A 12067-nucleotide genomic window follows, 5' to 3' on the forward strand; every position below is an offset into this window, starting at 1 on the left:
CCTGTACGCGTGCTGTCAGGGGGCACACACTGGCACCACCTACTGTACCATGCAGTTTGCCTTTGCTGACCTGTGTACAGTATGCTGTATTGCCCTTCCAGAAGAAAAGGCATCTGACTGGAGGGATGCAAGCCAGCTCCTTTCTGTCTTAGTCAAAGATCCTCTCAGCACCCCCATTACAACTTCACAAAGACTGGAGTAGGGTGGTTGGGGTTGGGGTTGGGGTTGGGGCCAGGGTCAATGGGGTGATTCAAAGCTGAAACCCTGTAGGGCTGTTTAAAGAGAGGACAAGGACAGTTTAACCAAACTAACCTGTGGAGAAATCAGTGCCAGGCATCCTTGAACTGTTGATGAAGGGAGTCCCCAGCTGAATGGTCTGCAGACTTCACATACCAGAAATTCTGCGGGTCCCTGAATTAATTTTTTTCTGTTTATTTAATTAGGTCCTTACCTTTTACAGCTGACATGTTTATTTAATCCGTTCTGCTTTTATTAAAGCATAAACCTTTATTAAAGCATAAACAACTCAAATTCACAAAAATAGCTTCTCTGTGTTCTTTAACTTTGTTTGAAAACGCCTTCTGAGGAGGTGAAGAATACAGCTGAAGAATAAGCCAAAAGACTTTATTGTACTTTTGTAACTGTTGATTCAGTTGGTTTTGTTGTGCATTATGAGTTCAACACTTCTTGTAGAAATACACTTTGCTTAAGAGATTTTTAAATGTCATTTATAAATGTCTTATTAATTTAATATATCGATAAAGTATTAAAAGATTATCATATATGGGATGATAACCATCTTATATTGTGACTAATTGCATGTTTGTTACAATTCTGACAACAGCCCAAGTTGTACTGCTAGTTTATTCCTGGTAGTACAACAATTAATAACTTATTAATAAAGTGTTTATATATATAGTTATGAGGCAGACTTAAACTAAAGTCTGACCCAATTTTCTACTTTACATTCTTGTGTGACAATGCCAAAAATGCAATGCACTAGAGAAGACGGAGACAGTGTATCTTACTTCTGTGTCAAATGTACCTAAGGCCAAGCTCTGAGTAAAAGGAACTTGTCTTTCTTGCATGATATTCTCTCAGAAATCTATGGAGAAAATTCACATTCAAAGGTCCTCCCCAAAAAGACTAAAGTTCCACTTTTTAAATTGAATGCCTGCAAACTGTAGTGTGAAACACGGCTAAATTGTAGTGTTCTTTCAGATGGCTGGCCAATCTGGTAACAAAACATAACTGCAAAATGTTTCCCATTTATCTGCAGCAAATTAATTCATCTAAAAAATGTGATTAACCAGAAATCCTAATGATAAATGCTGTAAATAAAAAACATAAATACTAAGGGTCAAGAATAAAGTCTCACCCTTAACCAAAGCACAAATATAAATGCGGCATTTATGTGATGGGATCACATACAGTACGTAGTTGCGTATTCTGCTTTGTTAATACTTCAGATCATTCTTAGCACCTTGATGTTAGTGCTGCCGTGTGAAGATTAATGTGTTGCATAATGTTAGAAGTCTAGATAATTTCTGAATAATTCACTTTGACTTCAAAATAAGAAATATATCTGAAATGTCTAATTTGTATCTGTAAAATGTTATTTGCAAATATTATATTGTTATTCAAAAAGTATCGCAGAGAGTACACTGGCCACTGTTGATCTGGAATTCCTAGCTTGCACTTACAGTATGTTGTTTTTCTTCACTGTATAGCTGCTTTTAAATCTGGCAATGCAAATAACTTTAAAAATGACAGCATATTATTCAATCCAAGTGTAAGAGCAATTTGCAAGTGTTCAGCTGCCCTATGCCTTCAATGTTGTACCTTATAGCTAATTTTAGTTAGAGCTGTCCTACTTATTTTGCAACTCCCATACATTAAATGTAACCTGATTTTTATGTTTTCAAAAAGTCCATGTGATGTAGCCATCAGTAGGAAGAGAAGAAAAGACACAATTTCATTTTGACAGTATATTGTTCTCTTTCTTACCTTAATCACAAAAACAAGTACATGTAAGTGTGGAGTGGTTTTGAAACACTTCTGTCAAGCAAACTGTTAAAATTTTTTCTGTCTCTCTATTGCAGTACAAGGCATTTTTTAAAAGATGAGTAGTGAACTGAAAAAAATACAAATGTCATTCATCATTGTAGAATTCAGTAGTCTTAAAGCACAGAGAATTAATTAAAGCTAAAGAGACAACTTGTTTCCCATGTTAGTTACATCTAACTGCATACATTTAATGCAGTATGCATTAATTGGTCACTGACTGTACATTAATGTAACATACACGTAAGACTCATTCACCTAATTCCTTATTTAGTTAAAATTGACAGTTTCTCTTTAATTATGTGGTTTGTCATCAGTAATTATTTTCTGAGAATTCAGGGTGTTGTTGATTTCCCCATTGTGTGAATGGATTGGTTACATAATAATAAAAAATGTTTTGTGTACTGTACATTGATATTTTCAGCATCTCAAAATTAATAGCACAGAGAAAGAAATTGTACAGGAAGTGGGGCTCTTGGTAGCAGGAGATACTGCTGGAACCAAATCCTTGCTGGTAACCTTGGAGCGAGTTCTTAATGTTAACACTAATTCATAGACGCACCCTGCTGTCAAAGAAATCTTTCAGAGCACGTCTTTATTAGCGCAACAGTATCTCTGAAGCATAGGGGGTGCCAGGCCAATTTACAGTAAGCAGCAGGGTGTTATGTTCACAAAAGCCATTTTCTTTTTGAGGCTGGGTCATTAGTCCGGGGACCTCTCATTAAAACCCAGCTGGGCATGGGCTGTAGTCACCTCCTCTTCCAGGTGTGTTCATTTACAGAGACAGCGTGAGCCTGGAAGCGACAGGACAGGCAGAGATGCTGTGTAGCCTCTCAGTATAACCCGTTGCGGTTGTGTTTGTATTCATGTGGAGACATGTACATATTTATTATCATAGAGGCTATTTATCATGATTGTGGCTCACCACTGGTGCTGACTGCAGAGGTACAGCTCATTCATCATTCTGTGTCCGCAGTCTAGGACTCAGAGATGCAGAGACCTGTTTTTTTTTTCAGTGTTTACAAATTCCTCTCTTTAGATCATGGTGCCTGGCATTTTTGTTTGCTTGTTTATTTTGTGTTGGTTTAGGTGTCCATCGGATTCATTCTAGTGCAGGTCGTACAATGTGGTGTAATGAAATTGACTTATTTAGATATGGATTAGATGTCTTTATTTGGGATAATCTGTTAAAACTGAGATTTGTTTTGCCAAATATGTTCTTTTAGCAACAATGATTTTTTTTATGCAGGATTTACAGTTTCTTAGGTTTGTGACTTCCCTATTTTGTCATTACACATTTGTTCAATGAATGTTGGACTGTGAAACCATTGGCACCAATGATACCAGTCTCCGATAAGTCGTCTCATACCCCAGCCTCCATTTTTTTGTGTGCCCAAGGAGGCTTTATCAGAGCAGGATTTATGTCTCTCTTCTCTCCCAGGCACAGACACAAATTCCATTTTTAGTGCATTTCCTTATAATATAATGAACTGAATTTAATGACTGCTGGCACAAGAAAGATCTTACTTGTGTAGAGTACTGTAATATAAATTCAATGAAGTTGAAAGTGCCTTTAAAAGACACTATCAGTAGACTACTTATTTTACCAAGTTTTAGAAAGGTCTAAAAAGCTCACATTTATGCAATGTAGTGCAAGGTGTTTTCTTCTTATTTCTTCTCTTTAATCTAAGACACTCTGATACATTGCATACTTGTGATGAGCCAGAAAACCAGGATACACCTTGGAAGGAAAGCCAGTCCATTGCAGAATATACCCACACATATGGTTGGGGACAATTTAGAGATGCCAATTAGCCTAGACGGGATGTTTTAGAATTGTTGGAGAAAACCAAATCAAGTGCCAAAATCCCATGTGGACACTTGGAGAACATTCAAAGTCCTCACATAGTCAGCACCAGGTTGGAATTGAACCTAGGACCCAAGATCTTTGAGGCAACTACACTAACCAACACATCACAACTCTGATACCACATACTGTACATGCATAATGTCTGTACTTTTAGAAGATATTCACAGAGAAGCACACCAACCTACATAATGAAGTAGTAATGTTGCCAGTACACACACATCTAATGGTCTGACACCCTTCAGAAAAAAAACCCCATCTAAATTTGCTGCTTGAAGGCCATGTTCAAAGTGTATTGATTTATAGAATTTGGTGTGGGCTGCTTATAGCCTAGGGCAACTTAAATTTATGATGTATGGAGGTCTATGTTTGGACAGCAAGTTTATGTAACAAACTGCTTTCATTTACAGCTAAGGTGTATTTGTGCTGGCTCAAGTTGTGTCTTTTAATTGATAATATTTGTGTGTATACAGACTATCAATCAATTCAGTTAGATGTGCAGAATAAGCACTGCCTCTCATCAAAGTGAGCATGGCATATTTATGATTCTTGAAAAAACAGGTTTCATGTACTTTCATGTATCTCTCAGGCCTTCCATTGCTTTTACAGTATGGGCTTAATGTATTTTAATTACTAATGCAGTAAAGTTTGAAATATGGCTTATGAGGTGGGTAGATACCTTTCCTAGGGAGTGTGGATAGGTAGCTCTGAAACAAACTCTGAATGATCACATTATTCTCTTTATTATTTTGTATTTAAAGGTGTGTTGTTCTCTTTCAGCTGCTGGCTATGTGAAAAGCTGTATGCATTATCACATTTGACATGTCCTTCCTCTGTCTATATGCAGATCCTTGCACATCCATTGGATATTTAGATGAAATGGCACACTGATTTCTCTTTTCTGTAATGTACCAACAGCTTGTGTCGTGAACGTGATTTGTTACTGTGTATCTAGTGTGAAGAAAAAAAAAACTACCATTAAGAAGACTTCTTTACTCCAAATACTGTGCATAGCACACATTACTTGACCACACTGCCAATCTTAGAAATACTGTGCACAAACACATGTATTGGGGAAAAGCATGCACAAACGATTTGACAGTATAAACCACATTGTTTTATGCCAATGGTTCATACCACCTGCTTCTATACAGTACTGTACCGTTTGTGTATTTGTGAAGGCTGACATGTGATGTGAACTGTAAAACTACAGGCTGCACAAAGTCCATATCATTATTAGATTGCTTTTAATAGAACAACATGATTTTTTGATCGATCCATAGAACTGAAGCCTTTATGAAATCGTTTGTAATTACCTTTATCTATCCTAATCAATGTATATTGACAAGCAGAAGCTCGTTTCTCCTGATTAATACTGACATCTCCTGTAATGAAAAGTGACTGCGAATATTCAGGATCGTTTTAAGTTTGTGATTCTTTTTTTTTTCTTTTAGGGTCGTACACTTATGCTGTAGAATTTATTTGCTTGTCAAGCCAAATGTAACAAGGCTTGACCTAACAAATTGATTCATGCCTTTCAAGAGTCAGGTGTATAAGATGAGCTCCAAAAAAGAAGGTTCTCTAATCCTCTCCATAATCCAACTCAAAATCAGCTTTTTTCCGTGCTTAACAAAAACCCAATAATTGGAAGAAGGAAAGAGAGCTCAATCCAATTACAGTCAACAGTTCACATTTCTCTCAGGAATAACTCCTGCTGAGTTCAGGATAATAAATCATCCTTTTTATCGAGATTTAAGATGCTGCAAGTGGCTTCACTTGACATAATAGTTGCTATTTAAATAACAGTGTTATAAAACTTTTAAATTCAACTTCAGAAGAGCTTTTCTCTCTTTTTGTTTCACTTTTCATACGAGACCAAAAACCTACATTAAAGGTTGCTTCTTATAAGATCTGACAGTTAAATATACACTGTAGTCTCTTTTACTTCTGTCAATCAAGGTATATTTCTGTATAAAGTTTCCTAATGTCACATTCTGTACATTGAATATTCAGCAAGCTACCAAAAGTGCTGAAGTACCCTATTGCAACAAACATCCTTATCTTAATAACATTACAATTCCTTATTATCACTGACAGACAAGGAGACCCTTTCTTTATAATGGCTATTTTTCTGTTTCTTCCACTGGATTGTTGAAATGAACTCAGTGACCCCATGGTGATCCAGATTCCAAATGTTTTGGTGCCAGGAAAACAGATGCAGATTTCAAGTCAGTGAACAGTCTTTATTGATTTTCATGTTTCTGGGGGGGGGGGGGCGGACCTGTCTATTTTAAACAAAAAAGAAGTTCTTTCCTGTGCCATAATTGAGGCAGTGCTGATACACACAGTAAGTAGGAAATAAGATATTTCATGTACTTCCTACAGAGAAAAGAAAGAACTTCAGTCAATAACTGCCATAGTCATTCTGTATCAATCAATAGAAAGCTGCAGTACAGCTGTCAGGAATAGATTAATATTTTTAACTTCAGGCTACACCTACTGTATGTATCCCTCCTCCATGAAATGACATTATTTCTTCGTACGTTTGCGGCCGGTAATTAGTTAAGACTTTTGGAGAGACAGTTCTTGGGCACCTGTATACAATACATTTCTACATTTCTCAATGGAACGTGGAAGTCATATCCTCCCATCGATTTCAATGAGATGTGATCTGTTAACTTTGTGTAGCCCTTTCTGCCAAGAGAACTGAGTTTTAACATCTTGAAACTGCATGAAAGATTCTTTGCAGATTTCCCCTGTGATCATTTGGCAGCCCTTTGTTTTTGGTGACCCCAGGGCTAACCTAGAATGGAAGTCCTGATATTCATCAGTCCAAACAGATTGGGTCAGGGTTCTGCTATGTCACTGCTATGCTAAGCCCCAACGTCCTGCAATTTGTTTGTAATAAGAAAATTCTGTTTAAATCCATGTACTGTTCTGTTGCACTTCATGGAATGTGCACACTCCAATTACTGTATATGTTTTTAAGGCAAAGGATGCGTTTTATATACAATACACACAGTAGGTTTTTTTTCAGCCTGCAACAGTATACACAGTATAAGGAGTTTCTGTTTCTGAACATTTCCAGCTTCATAGAACAAAGTAAAAGCAAAAATGGGTCACTGGGGTGCTATTTGCAAAGAGTATCTTCTTTGTATCTTCTCCTCATGTTTTGTGTGGGTTTCCTTTGGGTGCTCCAGTTTTCCTCCCATAATCCCATAGTCTAAAAACATACTGATAGGTTAATTGGCTTCTGGGAAAACTGGCCCTGGTGTGAGTGTGTGTATGTACTGTATATACAGTATCTGAGTGTAGCCTGTGATGGACTGGTATCCCGTCCAGTTTGTTTCCTTCCTTGTGCCCAGTGCTTGCTGGGATAGGCCCTGGCTAGCCCACAACTGTGTTAGAAAATGAATGGTTGTAATAATATAAGAATGGCCTGTAATTTGTCTTCTGTAGTGTGGGAAATAATCAACTAGTCATTATTTCCTGTTGTTTTAGAGGTTTGAATAATGCTTCAACATCTTTCAACACATTTTTTCCTCTTGAGGGGCATTATATCTACTGTTGAAGTCGTTATTTTAATCATTTTGTACTCGTTTTCAGAATTTACCGCTTAAAAAACTGTACAATATATAATTACATTTTCAAAATCCTTATTTCCCTTCTCATTTCACAGTCAGACAAACCTTATTTGTATAGGAATCCTCTCCCTTAAGGAGTAGCAGTTGTTATTTATCCAAGCATTAATCTCTTTTTAATCTTGTTAGTGATAGCCTAGTGTCTCATGACTTTATCACTAACAGCCTCAGCAAGCAGTTACCATGAAACACACATCTTTAGCCTTGTGCCTTCTGCTGCGTATTCAAAAACCAGTCAACCTCTCATTGATTAATGCTTAACTTAGGGGTTACAGTACAGACTAGTCCAATTGATTCAACAGTGGTGTTTGCTGCAGACTACAAGCTTTTCAAATCTTACCTGAGAGCAGCCTGCAAGTATGACACTACTGTAGGTTCTATCTGTCCATTGACAAAAAAATGTCAGCTGACTGGGTTCTGAGTCTCCAGGTTCATCTTTGTCTGAATTTCTGTCAAGTACAGACAAGAACAGATCACTTGCAGCAACAACCTGATAACCAGTGTGAAGGTTGGAATGCAAATGGTGAGTCTGCTCAGTCAATTTCACCTTCTAGACACTTATAATTTTCCTGTTCTGTGTGGTAGTCTACTGTACAGTAGTTTCTCCAATAAAATCTGTAGAAAATGACTCCAGGATGAATGAAGGTTTTGTACGCTTGCTTTGTCTTTCCTATTTAGTGTATTATTGTGTTTTCCCTTCCTCTATCCACTGTTGAGCAGTTCAGGACTCTAACAAGGCTAGGATGTTGGACATAAAGTGCTGGTATCTAACACATGATAAAAACAAAACAATTTTTCTCTCAGAGGGTTGCACTGGGGTTTTTTTTGCTACATTGCAAATCTAGAAGATATAGCATTTATTAAATAAAAAGAGAGCAGGCACTTGGAAACCTTTGTAACTAAGTATTGGTGTTTTGATTACTTTATCTGTAACACTCAAACACTCTTGGGTGCTGTTGATGGCCGTTTGTGCCTCAGAAACAGGGCTTAACTGCTCCCATTATCCAGTAAATTTTGGATTATTGCACTATGGCATTGGTGGAATACAGTTCTCTCCGAACCGTTCACTCTTGCGTGTGAAAAGCCATTTGGGAGGCACGCATCTTGTATATTGGAAACAATTGTTTTCTGTTTGTGGTTTTATTATTCCATTTTTTTAAGCCAATCTGTTTTATGGCGGTTTGGAACACCAAGCATCAATGCCAAAGAACTTTGCTTTAGTCTTTAGAAAAAGTTTATTCCAAGCAAGAAACAGCATGCTTAATTTCAAAAACAGGGTTTCAATCAAATTTGAAGAGTAAGTGCACATACAGTAGAAGCATATAAACCTGAATGTGTATTCTTGTCAGTGGCAAATATTAGTACTTTGCTATCAATCTCAGAAAAAAGACTTTATACTTTACTTTTAATTAAATGTACAATATTTAGGACTCTTTTTTGTTACAGACAAACAAACAATCAAGTGAATATGGACTATAATATAGTCATTAGTCCTCAGTTATGCCCCTTTGTTTCTCACAAATTCATTGTTGTACTATTTTACCATTGCTGATCTTAAAAGGGAAGCACATTTCCTGTCAGATGTAAATTGTGCATTTGAGCCATATAGGTCATACCTGCTGAGTGCTTGCCCTCAAATGTAAATTTTTTTTAACATTGCATAGCACAATGAATGGCATTCTTAGATGCAAAAAAATGTAATCTGCACTTTACAATATGTTACCATCTGTTATCAACTTATTATCTCGCTCTCAGGATATGCAGTGACTCCTAGTATCTTTTTTTATATTTTATTCCATTTTAATTTTGTTGTCTGCTATCTCTGGCTATTTTTATTCTGGCTCAAAAGCCAGGAGCTCTAAGCCTTTTTTATTGAGAGGAAGAGTAGATGGCCACGAGTCTTACCACTCAGATCTGACACAGGGATCAAGCCTAATGCCATGGCAAACAGTGCTACAGCAACTTCCCTGAAAATCCTTCTGAAGCTGTCTCAGCAGAATTGTAATCTGTACGACTTAAACAGAACACGTTTCTGTACAACACAGCAACTGTATCCTTTCAATGTAGAAGCTCATGTGTAATTCATGCTATTAGACGTTTAAAACAAATATCTTAGTACTGACCCCTCAAGCTTTTAATCCTGCTACTTGTATGTATTTAAAACTAATCATCTTGTGTTTGTCTGATTTCCTTTATAAAGGATATGAGACTAATACAAAACAGATACATTCTCTTATATAAATACAAACCAGTTTTCCTGATTTGCATGATGTGTTTCATAATGAAAGAATTATAGTCATAATGGAAGTGAAAATCATATTTTCTCTTCCCATAACTGTACAAAAATGTTAACTTTGTCCCATAAAAGTAGACTGCACTGTTACATTGCTTTTCTTCAACTTTTCTGAAGAGGCATGATTATGTTCTTAAAATGTTTTCTCATATTGTTTTAGTTAGTACTAAGCAACTTATGTTTGTATTAATTTATATAGCTGGGCATTGCTTAGCTATAAAGCAGTCTGAATGAGTGCTTTCCTCAAACACACAGCAATACCCCACTCAGTGCTTGAGTCCACAGTCTGGTGAATGCAGACTATACCAGCAGGCTCCTGCTCTTTACTGCTCCTGTAGTCAAAAGCTACCAATTCAAATGCCCTTTTGGTATTTCAGTTTTGCTTCTTTTCCAGTGATACATTGAGTACTGTAAATGCTTTTTACCTGCTCCTGTACTGTTTATGGGATTGTTTCTAGAAGTATCTCACATAAATACATCGTAAAGCTCCCATTTTAAAATTGCGCTTCATTTGCTTTCAAGCATATTCTTTTACAACCACTTATTGGACAGGCCATGTCTGGAAAGAAGAAAACAGCTGTTCAAATCAAAAGTGGTCAAATTTGTAACATATACCGTATTAAGGATTGATGTACTGTATTGTGAGAAGCAAAATGTCCATTTCATAAACAAAAGTTGAATTCCTGTTATTACCCCTGGATCTGGTCCTCTGCTGTTACCTTTCCATTACTTGTCAACTAATTTCCTTTAAAGTCCCTGTTCTGTTATCCAGTATATCTTTGATAACTGAATTATGGGTAATGTGAAAAACATTGATTTTAGGCTGTGGGGATAAGCCATGTTGTTGAAATTAATATCCTGGCTTCTTTTAGAAACAGCTGGATGAGATTCCTGTATCACTTACAGTAGCTACTGGCAACCAAACACAGGAGATGGCCATATTGCTGTTCACTCATTTGAAACATTTCTTATGTTCTTATGTAACTACCTAGAGTTAAAAAATTCATTAACAATTATGGGGCTCGACCATGGGTTATTAGAAAGAACTACAAAATACGGTACTGAATAAGTTTTACTGAAAGAAGGTTAAGATGCACTCTTCCCACAGTCTGAAGAATTGCACTTTTTAAAAACAAAAACATTCTTTTAACACAAAGCAGTTTTTTTTAAATGCATGAAATAATTAAAATTATGTTACTGTAAAGTTTTGCACAGTCACTGGTTTTCTATATTGGCTCCCACTGAGTCTATCACCACAGGTATCAGATGACCGTGATGCTGTCAGCACATCTTTGAATCCAAACTGACTGCAGGTGGACCACAAAATCAGAAAACAGCAACTTAAAACTAACAAAACATGACATGAACATTTATCTGCTTTATACAGTATATTTAAATCCTTCATGCTAAGCATACTAGAATTTCATCATACTGAGTTGAGAAAGTATGCTGTTAGCTAAATAAAATAATGTATGTATTTTAGAGAAAGTAAATTGGTTAAGATATTGTATCATGTTGTTATGTTTTTTATAACATCAAGAGTCTTGGTGGTCAGATTCTTAACCTCAGTACTGTAACATTAAGACCTCATGTTGAATATTGGTGCTCAATTTTTAATGATTAATCAATATGAAAATGTTCATCACCTTGAGAGGCAGAAGTTGCTCCCGGCAGACTGTTTTTATGGTCACCTCAAGTAACATCTCCCAGGAAGCTGTAAGCAACATTTTAATTCACCACCTAATTACAGCCCTCTTGCTATGAGAAGTATATACTTCTTTTAAAGTAAAAAAAAAATCTCTTGTAGATTGGTCCACCTGAGAGATAGATCACTCCGTCTCTGAGTTGACAGGCCTACCCCTTTCGTGTTCTGTTAAAGTTATGCTGTTAAGCCTAACAGAGCTATTTCTTCCACTGAAAATTAGCCTTTCTTGTCTCTTTTTTACATGTTGTGTCACAACTGTTGAGCCATCATCTAAAGACCAGCAAACTATGAAACATATCAGTCCATCTTAAGCCCTCAACAGTACTATGAAACAGCATTTGTCAAAGTTGTAAATGACATTTTAATGATCTCGCATTTTGGTGCTCTATTAATATTATTAATTTACTTAGCTGACATTCTTATCCAATGTATGCCATTTTCCTTTCTTTCTGCCTCTTGAAGGAACCCTCTCCAGTCATTCTATGCTATTCTGTTTT

At 36.5% G+C, this 12067-nt stretch overlaps 1 protein-coding gene across 2 annotated transcripts in view; it reads left to right on the forward strand.

Moving 5' to 3' along the window:
* Nucleotides 1–12067, forward strand: part of sulf2b (sulfatase 2b) — a 119769-nt gene that overhangs the window by 23883 nt on the left and 83819 nt on the right. The window lies entirely within an intron of this gene.

This window comes from Atractosteus spatula, chromosome 19, assembly GCF_055471065.1.
Source record: "Atractosteus spatula isolate fAtrSpa1 chromosome 19, fAtrSpa1.hap1, whole genome shotgun sequence".
In the NCBI taxonomy this organism is placed as follows: domain Eukaryota; kingdom Metazoa; phylum Chordata; class Actinopteri; order Semionotiformes; family Lepisosteidae; genus Atractosteus; species Atractosteus spatula.